At 39.7% G+C, this 15555-nt stretch overlaps 1 long non-coding RNA gene across 1 annotated transcript in view; it reads left to right on the top strand.

The window, feature by feature from the left end:
- The window catches only part of LOC140608641 (uncharacterized), a 41352-nt gene that overhangs the window by 19400 nt on the left and 6397 nt on the right, over nucleotides 1-15555 (top strand). Inside the window, exon 2 of the long non-coding RNA XR_012010608.1 lies at nucleotides 7166-7349. This is a non-coding gene — a long non-coding RNA (uncharacterized lncRNA). The remainder of the gene's footprint in view (nucleotides 1-7165; nucleotides 7350-15555) is intronic.

The raw sequence follows: 15555 nt of genomic DNA, 5'->3' as shown, positions 1-15555 counted from the left end.
AAACAATTAACCTATTTGAAGTATAAACAGAAGGATAATTAATAAATATGTTAATTACTTTTTCAGGCCATAGTGCCAGCAGTCAGCTTTTAACTCAAACATGTATACTGTCTTGGTAGTAGAAGTATAAATCTGTAATACTGTTGTTATGACACAGTATTTACAAGTTACTAAATTGGGAAACTCTAGAATTATGTCCTTAAATATTTTTTTGTCTTATACTAACTAGAATGCCATATTCTTGTTTCTTTGGCCAGTGATTTCCTTACTGCCTTATATCATTCAAAATCAGCTTTAAATCTCATTTCAATATGTCATCTCCCCTGGTTCCTGGGGAGTAACCTAAGCGTTTTCATTGAACCACTGCCACAGGTGGCTGTGATTTAGGGGGTTCCCACGCCACACTTTGTGTAACTCTCTACAAGACTAGAAGTGTTTTAAGAATGAAAGTATTGAGTGCCTGGGTGGCTCAGTCAGTTGAGTGTTTGCCTTTGGCACAGATCACGATCCCAGAATCCAGGTATGGAGCATCTCATCAGGCTCCCTGCTTGGTGGGGAGTCTGCTTTTCCCTCCTTCTTACCCTGATCATGCTCTCTCTTTCTCAGATAAATAAAATCTTTAAAAAGGGGGAGGGGGATGAAAGTCTTCATTCATTTGTATTTGTTAGACCTCTATGGACTATATGCTATGCAGAGACACATAATGAAGATGCAGTCTGTTAATCAAACAACCTGTTTGAAATATAAGTAATACAGTATAAGCAGACAATCTACGGATACATATTGAATGAATGACCTCAGCCACTGTGTATGTGTCACTAGAACACCCATCCCAAACCCAAACCTTAGTTTTAAGTACAGTTCTGTAATAGCTGCTTTCTTGCTATTTGCCTTGGTATGTAGTATTAAAGCATTTTTACTATTATTTCAGCATCAATACAGTATAATTTATTTTTTAAGATAATGTTTACTCACTTTGTAAAATTCAATTACAAAGATAATAAGTACTTATAGTAGAAGACATGGAGACCATAGACCCAAAGAGGAAAATACAAATCACCTCTAATCCCTCCTCTGATTATGTTATACCCATTGCTAACATTTAGGCCCATGCTATGATTGAATTATACGTAACTGTACTTTACATTTTTTAATTAACAGAATTATCTTTTAATACCTCTCTCTGGAGAAGATATGTAGAGAACAGTTTCAGACATTTTGTAAGTCATAAAGAGTGATGACATGTTTGAGGAGCAAAGTACTTTCTTAGTTAGCTTTCTAATTAAACATTTTTACTTTATTCATTAAAGCTGTTGTTCAAGCAGCAGAAACTAATTATCACTAAGTTGACCAAAAAGAAGCTTTACTGGAAAAATATAAGGGTCTCATGAGATTGAAGAGAGGCTAAAGAACAGAGTTTATAATAGAGAGGGATCTAGCAGTCTCAGCCTGGCCTGCCTTCCTTGCTTGTACCTTTGTTCTCAAGAATCAAAGAACTGGGAGAGAATGAATTTTGTTTTGTTTTGCTGAATTTGGGTTACATAAAAGTAGCTGGACTTGGCAATAGACTAAGTATGGATGGACAGGGGAAGAGAGGGACCAAGAATAATTTCCAGTTTCTGGCTTGCATAAATACATTGGTAATGATGCCATTTCCTAAGATTGGAATAATGAAAGATGACCAGTTGGCTAAATCTTGGGAGGGGTTGCATGAATGGTTTCATCTGAGGCATGCTGAATTTCAGGTGCCTTGAGACATCAAAAGATGTTAAGTAGGTAACTGGATATATGGGTTGTTCCCCACATTTTCTGTCTGCCCTTCCAGATCACCTCTCCACCCTGCTTGCAATCCTATGGGGCTGACCTGCATCAATGAAGCGCCTGGCTTCAGATCACATTAGTTCAATGGGGGTGCACTAGCAGGATATCAAAGGAGGAAAAGGAGTGAGTTGGGTCTTTGTTTTCCTGGCTTCTTCCCTGCCAAGTTGCTGTGGAAAGGCTGCATCTCTGAACCAAAGGTCACAGCTCTTGTCAGACACCTTCCCATCCAAGCCTTGTCTCTCGAAGGTCTGGCTGCATTCTTGCTTGTTCCAGAACACTGTGCTACCTCTTTTAATTTCCCTATACCCTGTCTACCCACCCAAATTGTGCCAGTCTGAGTGTATCACTCATTTCTGACTGATTCATGCAAACAATTCAAGGGACAGGCTAAGGCTAGAGATGTATTTTGTGACCCTCTGTTTATAGATATAGCAGAAGCTGGTGTGGATGATAAATTCCTTTGTGGGAGAGCACAGTCAAGAAATCGAGAGGACTTAGGACTGAGCTTTAAAACACTCTGCCTTGCTTCTCACTGAAACAGGACTGTGAGAAGGACCTAATGAAAGGAGACTTGGATGCATTAAAGAGAGAATGACCATCCACAACAGCCTCACACAGCAACAGAGTGGCAGTTCAATAAAAGGAAATCAGAATGATATTAAAATGAGAGAATGGATGTTAGGTGGCTGGACCTAACACACACACCTACATAACTTTATTAAAATGGAGTACAGGGATCCCTGGGTGGCGCAGCGGTTTAGCGCCTGCCTTTGGCCCAGGGCGCGATCCTGGAGACCCGGGATCGAAACCCACATCAGGCTCCCGGTGCATGGAGCCTGCTTCTCCCTCTGCCTGTGTCTCTGCCTCTCTCTCTCTCTCTGTGTGACTACCATAAATAAATAAAAATTAAAAAAAATAAAAATAAAAAAATAAAATGGAGTACAAATATTCCTGCTTTGTCATCAATAATAATTCTGCTGTGGATGACAGAATATCCAAAATGGTAGTAATGTAAAAAAGATATCCATTTATTTCTCTGTCATGTAAATGAAGTTTGGAAATAGTTCAGAGCTGATGTAGACATCAGTCACAGTGTCAGGGTTCAAGGCCTCCTCGATATTGTTGCTCTGCCATCCTTGTCATACAAGTTCCATCTCATGGTTCAGGATGGATACTTGTGTTCCATTCAGCTTGTCTGCATTTAAGCCAGCAAGGCTCTCCCCAGATAGTGCACATAATACTAATCCTTATATCTCACTGGCTACGACTTAGACAAATGACCATATCTACTGGTGAATTACCAAGAAATATCTGTTTCCAATGGCTGTTTAAAATCAGAAGTTCAGGGCAGCCCGGGTGGCTCAGCAGTTTAGTGCCTGCCTTCAGCCCAGGGTGTGATCCTGGAGTCCTGGGATCGAGTCCCATGTCGGGCTCCCTGCATGGAACCTGCTTCTTCCTCTGCCTGTCTCTCTCTCTCTCTCTCTCTCTCTCTCTCTCTGTGTGTCTCTCATGAATAAATAAATAAAATCTTAAAAAATATATAAAATCAGAAGTTCTAATATAAAGGAAATGGGGGGAATGGAAATTGGAACACCACTAGTGGTCTTTGCTAAACATGTTATTTTGTTATGTTTTCTTTTTCATTCACCTATTTCCTTTTTTCAACTAGTTTTGATGACTCCTTGCCAGCCATAGCTATATTGTAATATCCTTCCCACATACACGGTGTCTCATAATCCAAAGCACCCATGAAAAATATCATATAACATCAAGGATTTAATACAAGGCTAGCACAACTTAGGAAGATTCCGTAAACGATCTCTTCTGGTCCACAAATATTATAATATTAGAGTGAAAAGAACCTGTAGAGAACTTCCAGCCCAGGAAATGGAGCAGCAAAAGATCAAGGCACGTATTTCAGGAAAGTGCAGCCTATCTCCCAAAACCTGCCTCTTGTAGCTTGTTCTGACTTTCTGTGATTTCAAAATACTAAAGAATCTTTGATTCATGGGCACATTGACACCCTACTTTAGGCAGATGTGAATGTGCACATGTTACCCCTGGCTACACATCAATTTCTAGACAGGAATAAACTACCCATTGCTTTTTTTTCTAGGAGGCATATGATGCTGTGGTGAATGGGGCCATAAATTTTTACAGGAGATGAAAATTCCACAGTAGGCAGTCATTACCATGTCATTGGACTGCCTTTTCCCATAACAAATATGGTCAATTTTGTTTATGGGCTTGTAAGGAAGGTAGTTGTTGGCTCAAAGAATCTGGCTCATTAAGCTAGAGTAAACCTGCCCCCCCAAAAAAATAATGCCTTAAACAATGTAGAATAGAAAAAATATCCAAAGTCCAGCGAAGGGTAGGTTGAGAAGGCAGTTAGGTAGTAGGATTTTTCTTATTATTATAGATCTATTTACTTTTTATGCAAGCATAAGGAACCAGCAGTTACTCTGTGTCAAATTGTTTTTGAATTCTAGAATTATCAAACCCTGTCCTAAATATATAGCAAAGAATAAGCATGGTAAAAAGGGCTTGTGATAAAACATTTAGTACACAAGAATTTTGGTGAGAAACAAATGTAACTGTAAATGATGAATAATACAAGCTTTAACCTTTAAACCAATGCTATTTTAATCATCATTTTCTTTATCTTATGTCTCCAGCATGGACATTATTTAGCCAGTAGGAGCTATATATATTAGTCTGATATAATTATTGGGTTCCAGAGAGCCTTAGGTTGTTAGTCTCAAAGGTGCTATCTTAGCCAGATGGCCAAAAGGTTTTGTGGAGCTCTGTTCAGTGGGAGAACTAGTGAGTCACATAATTTTACCCATTTGTGTGGGTAGAAAGTTGTTTAACTTGAACATAGCACCAGCAATTAAAGATATCTCTCTGGAACACTTTTAAAAGAACCTAATAATTCTCTAAGATTATAAAATGAACCAAGTGTTACTTTGGTTCCTGGCAAACTCTGTTCTCTATATCCTACTACTTCTTGGTGACAATAGTTGAATATGTTATGGTGCCAAATTATTAATATATTAGATTTTGAATCTTCATGTAAAAGCCTGCTACATGTTGACTTGTTTACTGACCCATGAAAATACTATGGTACACAAAGTAGGAAGTAGGATTATTTTCCCCTATATTATCTAAAAAGGATCTTCAAGGCAGCCCAGGTGGCCCAGTGATTTAGCACCGCCTTTAGCCCAGGGTATGATCCTGGAGACCTGGGATCGAGTCCCACGTCAGGCTCCCAGCATGGAGCCTGCTTCTCCCTCTGCCTGTGTCTCTGCCCACACCCCCCCCCCCATGTGTGTGTCTCATGAATAAATAAATAAAATCTTTAAAAAAAATAAAAAGGATCTTCAGAGTTTCTTTTTAAGATTTATTTATTTATTTATTCATGATCCAGCCACTTCTCTCACAGACTGTTCTCAGGGACCTGGTCTATCCTGAGTGTAGGACTTAGATCTTGTCTGGCTTTTTTTTCTTGGCCTCTTCAGTTTTCCTAAAGCACAAGTCCATGTAGAATCCTGTCACCACTCCACACCAGTTCCAGATGATCTGGGTCTCTCCCACTGCCTCAGGAAGACCTTCACTGTACCTGAGCTTTTGACTTCTGCCACTGCAGCTGCCTTAGCAACACCAGGGCTGGGGGGCGGCATGGGGAGCCGGTTCCATTTCTCCTTTTCCTGGTTGGACTCGCTCAACCACGTTCTTCTGTTGGCAGATCTGCTTCCAGGTTGATTTTTAAGAACCATCACTTTCACGTTGCTAATTTTAAGGCTCAAAGTTTGTGCTAATTTGTTATGTAGCAATAGAAAATTATCCACGAGTGGGGCCCCTGGGTGGTACAGTTGGTTAAGCATCTGACTCTTGGTTTTGGCTCAGGTTATGATCTCAGGGTCATGAGACTGAGCTCTGCAATGGGCTTCCCACTCAGCATAGAGTCTGCTTAAGACTCTCTCTCCCTGGATGCCTGGGTGATTCAGCCGTTGAGCATCTGCCTTCAGCTCAGGATGTGATCCCAGGATCCGGGATCAAGTCCCACATCGGGCTCCCCATGCCTGTGTCTCTGCTTCTCTCTCTCTCTCTGTCTCTCATGAATAAATAAGTAAGATCTTAAAAAAAAAAACAAACCACATAAGTATCTTATTTAAATAAATCTTTTAAAAAAAGGACTCTCTCTCCCTCTACCACTCCCATAAAGCAGAGAGAAAAAAGACTAACAAAGCATTGATGATTGTGAGCAATATCAAGTATTCTAATACATGGGTAATTGAAGTCCTAGGAGAAAGGGAAAGGGCATATTTAAATATATAATGGCCAAAGTGTGTATAATATTTAAGCCAATTATGTAATATATAATAAATGAAATTCTCACCATGAAAATTTACTTTCTCTTCAATACTTTAAAAAAACTGAGCTGAATGAAGTAAGTCAGTCGGAGAAGGACAAACATTATATGTTCTCATTCATTTGGGGAATATAAATAATAGTGAAAGGGAATATAAGGGAAGGAAGAAGAAATGTGTGGGAAATATCAGAAAGGGAGACAGAACGTAAAGACTGCTAACTCTGGGAAATGAACTAGGGGTGGTAGAGGGGAGGAGGGTGGGGGGGAATGGGTGATGGGCACTGGGGGTTATTCTGTATGTTGGTAAATTGAACACCAATAAAAAGTAAATTTATTTAAAAAAAACAGAGTTGTGGAAATTAGTTTGCTATTTAATTTACTGAAAGAGAAGTTACTAGATGAAACATATAGAACCTATAAAAAACAGTATGTATATTTTACAGGCTCAGTGCCTAAAATATTGATCATAAAACTTGACCCAACCTAAGCATTTCAATATTAGCTACTATGTAAAAGCAAAATAATTTATTAAAATCAAGACCATTTGGGGATCCCTGGGTGGTGCAGCGGTTTGGCGCCTGCCTTTGGCCCAGGGCCTGATCCTGGAGACCCGGGATCGAGTCCCACATCAGGCTCCCGGTGCATGGAGCCTGCTTCTCCCTCTGCCTATGTCTCTGCCTCTCTCTCTCTCTCTCTCTGTGACTATCATAAATAAATAAAAATTTTTAAAAAATAATAAAATCAAGACCATTTGTCAGACAATCATTTCAAAAATATAAAACTCCAATGCCATTGTGGTAGGAAGCCTCTACAATAATACCTAATGATCTCCACTATCTGATGTTCATGCCCGTGGGTACTTCCCACTAGTGCTCTGGAACGGAATTACTGGCTCACTTCTAATGAATAAAATATGGCAGGAGCGACATCATGTTACTTTTGAGATTATAAGAAGACTGTCTTCTGTTTTAGATTCTCTCTTTCTCTCTCTCTCTCATCACTAACGATGGAAAGCCAGTTGCCATGTTTTGAGGCAACCCTGTGGAAAAATCCAACTGGCAAGTGATTGAATCCTGCCGCCAACCACAAGTATGACCTGTGGAGTGGATCTCAGCTTTACCACCAGTCAAGCTGTTGGATGAGACTACAACCCTAGGTAAGAGCTTGATTGCAACCTCCTAAGAGACCTGGAACCAGAGGCACCCAGTTAAGCTGCACTCAGATTCCTGACACACAGGAATTCTTTCAAGTCTCTGTGGGTTGGAAAAATTTGTCATACAGAGTAGGTAACTATACAGTTTAATTATTCAGTAGTTTGATCCTTTTCATTAAGAAATTCTGAAGATCCGGGGATCCCTGGGTGGCTCAGCGGTTTGGTGTCTGCCTTTGGCCCAGGGCGTGATCCTGTTAGGATTTAGGTCTTCCATTTCTCTCCTCATAATGGTCATGTTTCTCTACCTTCTTGAATATTTATAATAACTCTTTCAATATCTTTGCTAACTCATCATATTTTTCTTTTCTTATTTTTTAAGTCAAAATGTCTCCTGGTTATAGATAATATTTCCTATTTCTTTTGCATACATGGTAATTTATGATTGGATGCTAGACATTGTGAACTCCATATTTTTGAGTGTTTGGTTTTGTTGTATTCCTTAAAATTGTGTTGGATTTTGTCCCAGCACATAGTTAAGTTACTTGGAACCAGTTGGATCCTTTTCACTTTTGTCTTTAAGCACTCTCTGTCAGGGAAAATCTAGAGTCACCTTTAGTTAGGAGATAGTTTAGCCCTACTACTAAGGTGGCCCACTTTTGAGGATTCTACACAATGCCCCATGTATTATGAAATCTTTCCACTCATGCTGATACAAAACAAACCATTCCCAGTTCTACATGACCTCTGGGAATTGTCAGGACTTCTCATGTCCCATGTTTCTTTTCCTGACCTTGGGTAGTTTCCTTTCGGCACTCAAAGAATAATAAATAGTCAACCAAAAATACTCAAGAGCATGCTTCTGAAGATCTCCAGAGCTTTTTCCTTTTCTTTTAGCAGCTCCCTCTCTTCTGGTAATTTGTCTTGAATATTTTTCCTGCCTTATCCAATATTTCTTTTTTGTTTCTTTAATTCCACAGATGAGTGAAATCATTGATATTTGTCTTTCTCTGATTGACTTATTTCACTTACCATTATACTCTCTAGCTCCATCTATGTTATTGCAAATGGCAAGATTTCATTCCTTTTTGTGGCTGAATAATATTCTATTGTATATCTATACCACCTCTTATTTATCCATACATCTATCAGTGAACACTTGGACACTTCTATATCATGGCTATTGTAAATAATGCTGCAAAATATGATCTATTCTGGAGAATGTTCCCTATGCACTTGAAAAGAATGTGTATTCTATTTTAGGATGGAATATTCTCAATTATCTGTTAGTCCAATGTGTCATTCAAAGCCACTCTTTCCTTGTTGAATTCTTATTTAGATTATCTGTCCATTGACGTAAATGGAGTGTTAAAGTCCCCTACTATATTGTATTACTATCGATTACTTCCTATATATGTGTGATTAGCAGCTTTATGTATTTGCATACTCCCATGTTGAGTGCACAAATCTAAACAATGGTTATATCTTCTTGGCTTGTTCTCTTTATTATTATACAGTGTCCTTCTTTGCCTCTTGTTGCAGTCTTTGTTTTAAAGTCCATTTTGTTAGATAGAAGTATCACATCCTGGCTTTCTTTTTACTTCCATTTTCATGATAAATGCTTTTCCATCTCTTCATTTTCAATCTGCATGTGTCCTTAGGTCTGAAATGAGTCTCCCGTAGGCAGCATATAGATGGGTCCTTTTTATATATTCTGTCACCCTAAATCTTTTGATTGGAGCATTTGGTCCATTTACATTCAAGTTAGTTATAGATGGGTATGTATATTTTGCCATTTTGTTGCTTGTTTATGGTTGTTTTTATAGTTCTTCTCTATTCCTTTCTTCCCTTCCTCTCTTTTCACTTTAACTTGGCTTTCTTTGCTGATATACTTAGATTCCTTTCCCTCTCTTTCCCTCTTTTGTATATCCATTACTGATTTTTGATTTATGATTACCATTAGGTTTATATATTACATCTGCATATAGCAGCCTATATTAAGTTAATGGTTAAGTTTGAACCCATTCTTTACCCCACCCCCCATTTTTAGTATATGGAGTCATACGTTACATCCTTTTATTTTGTGAATCCCTTTACTGATTATTACAGATACACTCATTTTTACTCCTTTTGTGAAACTTCCTACTTTTCTTACTCTTAATTATGGTCTTTACTTTCCATTCAAAGAGTCCTCTTTAACATTTCTTGTAGGGGCAGGAGTCAATTTGGAGTGATACTGATCACTTTTGGAGCTGCTTGCACCCTGCCATGTTTATTAAAGGAGGTGGGACGGGCAGCCCTGGTGGCTCAGTGGTTTAGCGCCGCCTGCAGCCCGGGGTATGATTCTGGAGACCCGGGATCGAGTCCCACATCGGGCTCCCTGAATGGAGCCTGCTTCTCCCTCTGCCTGTGTCTCTGCCTCTCTCTCTGTCTCTCATGAATAAATAAATAAAAATCTTTAAAATAAAAAAAAAATAAAGGGGGTGGGTGCAGGAGAGCACTGAGGTGGGGTGTATAGTATTTGCTAGGTTTGTACAGGTCTGCTATGGGAGGTAGCCAGATTGGAGGGGGCAGTTCTCCAGAAGTGTGCAGGGGTGGGGATGCTGTTAGCAAGCTAGGGGGGGAATGTTCATGCTGTGCTGATTTGTGTATCTAGGCAGGGGGGTGAGAGGTGGAGATGGCACCTGCCACCCCTTCTGTTCTTAGAGAAGTCTCCCAAAGATCCCTGCCCCTGCAGCAAAGGCCCTAAGATTAGCAAACAAATCGCCCTCCCATACACTCCAGGTGTCTTTCAAATTACCACGTCTGTGCTCTATCTCAGCAGGGCTGTTTCTTGTGCTATTTCTTTGAGAGCAGTTACTCAGTTTTCCATCACTCTCCAGGTTTCCTAGAGCCAAGCCCACTGATTTTTAAAGTTTCAGGTATTAAGCCCCATTTATTGTAAGAACTCTAGAAGTTAAGCCCCTCTGGTTTACGAAGTCAAATGTTATGGGGAATTGTCAGCATGGTGCAGGTCCTCTGTGCCTGGGGTACTGGAGTGGAGTCTGATCCTTTCCCCTCCCTGAACCTGCAGGGTCCCTTTCTCCTGTGGCCATGCCTTTGGGTCATTTTGGCTCCTGACTGCATCTCTTTCCCACCTACTCTCCTTGATGTGGTCTCTTCTCTATATTTCACTGCAGAGAGTAATTTCTGCCAGTCTTTGGGTTGTTTTCTGGGTTATTTACAGTGATGTTGGTGTTATCTAGGTGTATCTGTGGGACAAGGTGAGCCTAGGATCCTCCTACTATATGCTCTCTTTCTCAGAAGTCTGGATACCCATTTTAAAGTGTCAGCACCTAGATCTTTAGATCCAGGCAACATGGTTTCTTTTCCTTTTCCAACTGGCTTTTGGCACCAGTATTTCATAGACACAGAAAACATATAAGGTTCTCTGTCACTGTGATCCAGAGCTTGGCTCTCATCTAGTACAACCTATGACATTATGCCTCTATCCTCAGGGCTAATACTGTTCAGGACGTAGCAAAATATTTATCCACATGTTTTGCCCAAATACTTTTAAACAATAGGCATTGGGATCTGAATGCCCTGAACGTCTGTGTGTTTTTACCACTATAGACATTGGAGATAGGCACTGCTTTAGTGTGAGAATTTGAGTAGCGGAAATGTTTAGTAAAGAAAAGACAAATTAGGGATCCCTGGGTGGCGCAGCGGTTTGGCGCCTGCCTTTGGCCCAGGGCGCGATCCTGGAGACCCAGGATCGAATCCCACATCGGGCTCCCGGTGCATGGAGCCTGCTTCTCCCTCTGCCTGTGTCTCTGCCTCCCTCTCTCTCTGATGACTATCATAAAATAAATAAAATTAAAAAAAAAAGAACTTTAAAAAAAAAAAGAAAAGACAAATTAATTAACTTTTGCATGCCTGCTCTTAGGTAACTTGAATGTAATAGATTCTTGCACAACAAAATATCATTTTTCAGTAGTGCAAATGTCCATGTTCTTGCTTCTCCTCATGTTTCAATCTGTGTTTCCAGAGCATTGTGTCCACAAAAACTGCAAATGGTGGCCAAGAAATAGTTTGCAATATTAATTCATATTATTTTAAAGATTGTATATATGTGGGCCTAGATGTAACATGAATAGAATGCAATACCAACTCTATAGGCTGTCAACTAAATGGATACTAAATGCTAAAAAGTTGTGCCAGTTTTGGTTTTTCAGGAAGCAGATGCCAAGACAAAGTCAGAAGTACAAGGGATTTATTTGGGGAAATATCTGTTAAAGAGAAAAGGGAGCAGGAAGGAATGGGTCAGGAAAGTCTTCAGACCACAATGTACATCTGACACCCAGGAAGGCAGAGAGGAAAGTAAGTAAGTTTGGGAAGGAGGATACCCTGACTGTAGTACAGTTCTGAGGCAGTGTGGCCCAGCATGGTGGGGATCTCTAGGGTAAAGATTGTGGGTAGAGGAGTCCTGGATTGAGCAGAAATGGCTAACAAATGGAAAACAAATGGCATTTGTTTTCAAATGAGAAACATCTCAGCAGCCTCTAGCTGAGGGCCCCCATGAGATTGGTATAGCCTCAGCCTGCACACTGAGGTAGATCCTGAAGGTATGGCTAGAAGCCATTGATGACTGCATACTTCATGGCCATTTCTCTCTCTCTCTCTCTCTCTTTTAAAGATTTTATTTATTTACTCATGAGGGACACAGAGAGGGAGGCAGAGACACAGGCAGAGGGAGAAGCGCTCCTTGCAAGGACCCCGATGTGGGACTCCATCCCAGGACCCTGGGATCACAACCTGAGCTAAAGGCAGACTTTCAACCACTGAGCCACCCAGATGCCCCCCATTTTTCTCTTTCAAGTGAATTCTGAATGACTTACCTCTGTGGCTGGCAAAAATTGTAAATCATTTTATTTTTATAGAAAACGTAGTGAGATTTAATATTTCCAAAAAATAACTTAAATATCACTAATCATGCTACAACATGGATGAAATTTGAGGATATTATGCTAAGTGGAATAAACCAGGCACAAAAAAACAAATACTGCATGATTTCACTTATATAAAGATCTAACTAAAGTAGTCAAACTCTTAGAAACAGAAAGTAGAATGGTAGTTGCTAGAGGCAGAGGGGGAAGACAAAAGAGAAGTTATTCAATGGGTATAGGAGTACATACAGTTTCAGTTTTGCATGATGAGAAAGTTCTAGAGATCTGTTTACAAGCTACATATAGTTAACAGTATTGTCCAGTATACCTAAAAATGGTTAAGATGGTAAGTTTTAGGAGTTTTTTACCACAAAAAAATAGCTTTTATTTTTATTTCTGTTTTATTTTGTTTTATTTTATTTTTAAAAGTAGGATCCACACCCAATGTGGGACTTGGACTCATGACCCTGAGTTCAAGATCTGAGATCAGGAGTTGGACATTGCACCTACTGAGCCACCCAGGTGCCCCAATAATAGTTTTTTTAAAAGATTTTATTTATTTATTAATGAGAGACAGAGAGAGAGAGAGGCAGAGACATAGGCAGAGGGAGAAGCAGGCTCCATGTAGGGAGCCCGACGTGGGACTTTTTTTTGTTTTGTTTTGTTTTTTTTAATTTTTATTTATTTATGATAGTCACACAGAGAGAGAGAGAGGCAGAGACACAGGCAGAGGGAGAAGCAGGCTCCATGCACCAGGAGCCCGATGTGGGATTCGATCCTGGGTCTCCAGGATCGCGCCCTGGGCCAAAGGCAGGCGCCAAACCGCTGCGCCACCCAGGGATCCCCCGACGTGGGACTTGATCCCGGGTCTCCAGGATCACGCCCTGGGCTGAAAGTGGCACTAAGTGAGCCACCCGGGCTGCCCCCAATAATAGTTTTTAAGAGTCATTTGTTATAATTACTATTTTGCCTTTTCATTTTAATATAACATTTTGAAACATGAATTAAAATTAAGTGTTTTCTTTTTTAATTGAGATATAATAGACATATGAGTGTCATATAGAACAATGATTCTATATTTGTATATATTGTGAATTGATTACCACAGTAAGTTTAGTTAATATCCATCAGCACACGTATTCACAAAAACTTATTTTTTGTGATGAGAACTTTTAAGATCAACCCTCTCAGCGACTTTCAAATATACAGTAGAGCATTGTTAACTGTAGTCACCATGCTGTGCATTCCATTCCATGACTTAACCTATAACTGGGTTTGTGCCTTTGTTTCACCTTATCCATTTCTCCCACCCCACCCCCCACCTCATGCCTCTAGTAACCCCCCTTCTATTCTCTGTATCTGTGAATTCAGTTTTGTTTTATTTTGTTTTAGATTCCACACATTAGTGAGATCATGGTATTTGTCTTTCTGTGACTTATTTTAGCTAGCGTAATACCCTCTAGTTCTACCCATGTAGTCACGAGTGGCAAGTTTTCTTTTCCTCTGTGGCTGAAGACCACATTTTCTTTATCTACTCATCCTTTGATAGGTACTTGGGTTGCTCCTATGTCTTGGCTATGGTAAATAACGCTGCTGTGAAAATGGAGGTGCATATGTCTTTTTGAGTCAATGTTTTCGTTTTCTTCAGATAACTACCCAGAAGTGGAAACGCTGGATCATATGGTAGTCCTATTTTAATTTTTGAGGAACCTTCATACTGTTTTCCATACAGGATGCACCAATTCCCGTTCCCACCAACAGTGCACAAGAGTTCCCTTTTCTCCACGTCCTCCCCAACATTTTTACTCTAGCCCTAGGCGCCACAAACATTGAAATCTGCTGAGCTTCCATTTCTTTCAGACATAACCCTCTCTGCCCTAAGTATAGCAATCAGACACTAACAGCCTGTTTTTTTTTGTTTTGTGTTTTTGGTTTTTTTATGTCCAGTCTGTTGTTTCAGAAATCTGAGTCTTAATTGTAACTTGTCCCAAATGATTTAAAACAAGAACCCCTGCCTCTGGCACATGCTGGGTCACGTGGACAGAGGGAGGGTAAAATGGGAGGAACGAGGTCTCAGAGGGAGAGAGCAAGGAGACTGCTATAGTATTTTAGGTTAATGTTACTAAGAGTGAAACCAGCAGTGAAGAGTGGGTATTATAAGGCAGGAAAGGAATATCATCTTTAGAGGAAACCGAACAGTGATGTTAATTACAGCCCATAACTAACATAACTGTAATTTTCATTTGTCTTAAAAAAAATCACATAACTGACCCATTCTTAAGATAGAGTTTCAGCTGTTTTAAGATGTCAAACACAACAGTGTATACTCAGAAATATTAACTAGAAACGTTCAATTCATTCTCAAGATTTTCATTAAATCAGACCCACCTAGTGTTAAGCTGTTTTCAAAAGGCCAAAGGCTGGACGGGAGGTGTGCAGAAATTTTGGATATGTGGAGAAATTTTGGAACTGCACCTATCAGAGCAAACTGGTTGTGTCCAGAAAGTGCTGTTATTGGGAGCATTGAATTATTGTGTTATTATGTGAATGAATACAGAAGAACAGGCCCAGCTGGGCAGTATCCAGGTGGCAGTACTTTCAAGCTGTTTGGCTTTGGAATAGTCACTTAACCTCTCTGTGCTTTGGGCTCCTCATTGATAGCAAGGAGAGATAATGATCTAGTGGTCTGCCCTATTGGCAGTTTTGCTTTCTGTGGTTTCATGGACTTGCAGTCAATTGTGGTCCAGAAGCAGATGATTCTTTTTCTGATGAATCATCAGAAGATCAGTAGCAGCCTCACTCTGTTACAACACTTACATTATTCACCTTACTTTGTCTATCAGGTAAGCATTTTATCATCTCATATTATTACAAGAAGACGGGTGAGTACAGCACAATAAGATATTGGGGGGGGGGAACTACATCCACATAACTGTATTAAGTCTATTGTTATAATGGTTCTACTTCATTTTTTGTTATTATTGTTAAACTGTTACTGTGCCTAATTTATAAATTCAGTTTTATCACAGATAAAAACATTGTGTATCTCGGGTTCAGTACTATCTCTGGTTTTAGGCATCCACTGACATGGAATATATTTCCCATGGATAAGAGGGAACTTCTAGTACTTCTTATCTTACTAGACTACTGTGATGATTAAATGAGATTATGCATGTGAATAAAGTACTAGAACAGGGCTTAGCACATACCACACCTTTATTAAATATTATTCATAATTATTGTTCCTTATCCATGTGTTTTTGGCCCCCTCCATGAATTGATTA

Source organism: Canis lupus, chromosome 18, assembly GCF_048164855.1.
Source record: "Canis lupus baileyi chromosome 18, mCanLup2.hap1, whole genome shotgun sequence".
NCBI classification, from domain to species: Eukaryota; Metazoa; Chordata; class Mammalia; order Carnivora; family Canidae; genus Canis; species Canis lupus.
Note: the sequence above shows the minus strand (reverse complement) of the source record. Positions and strands in the feature narration are given on the sequence as shown.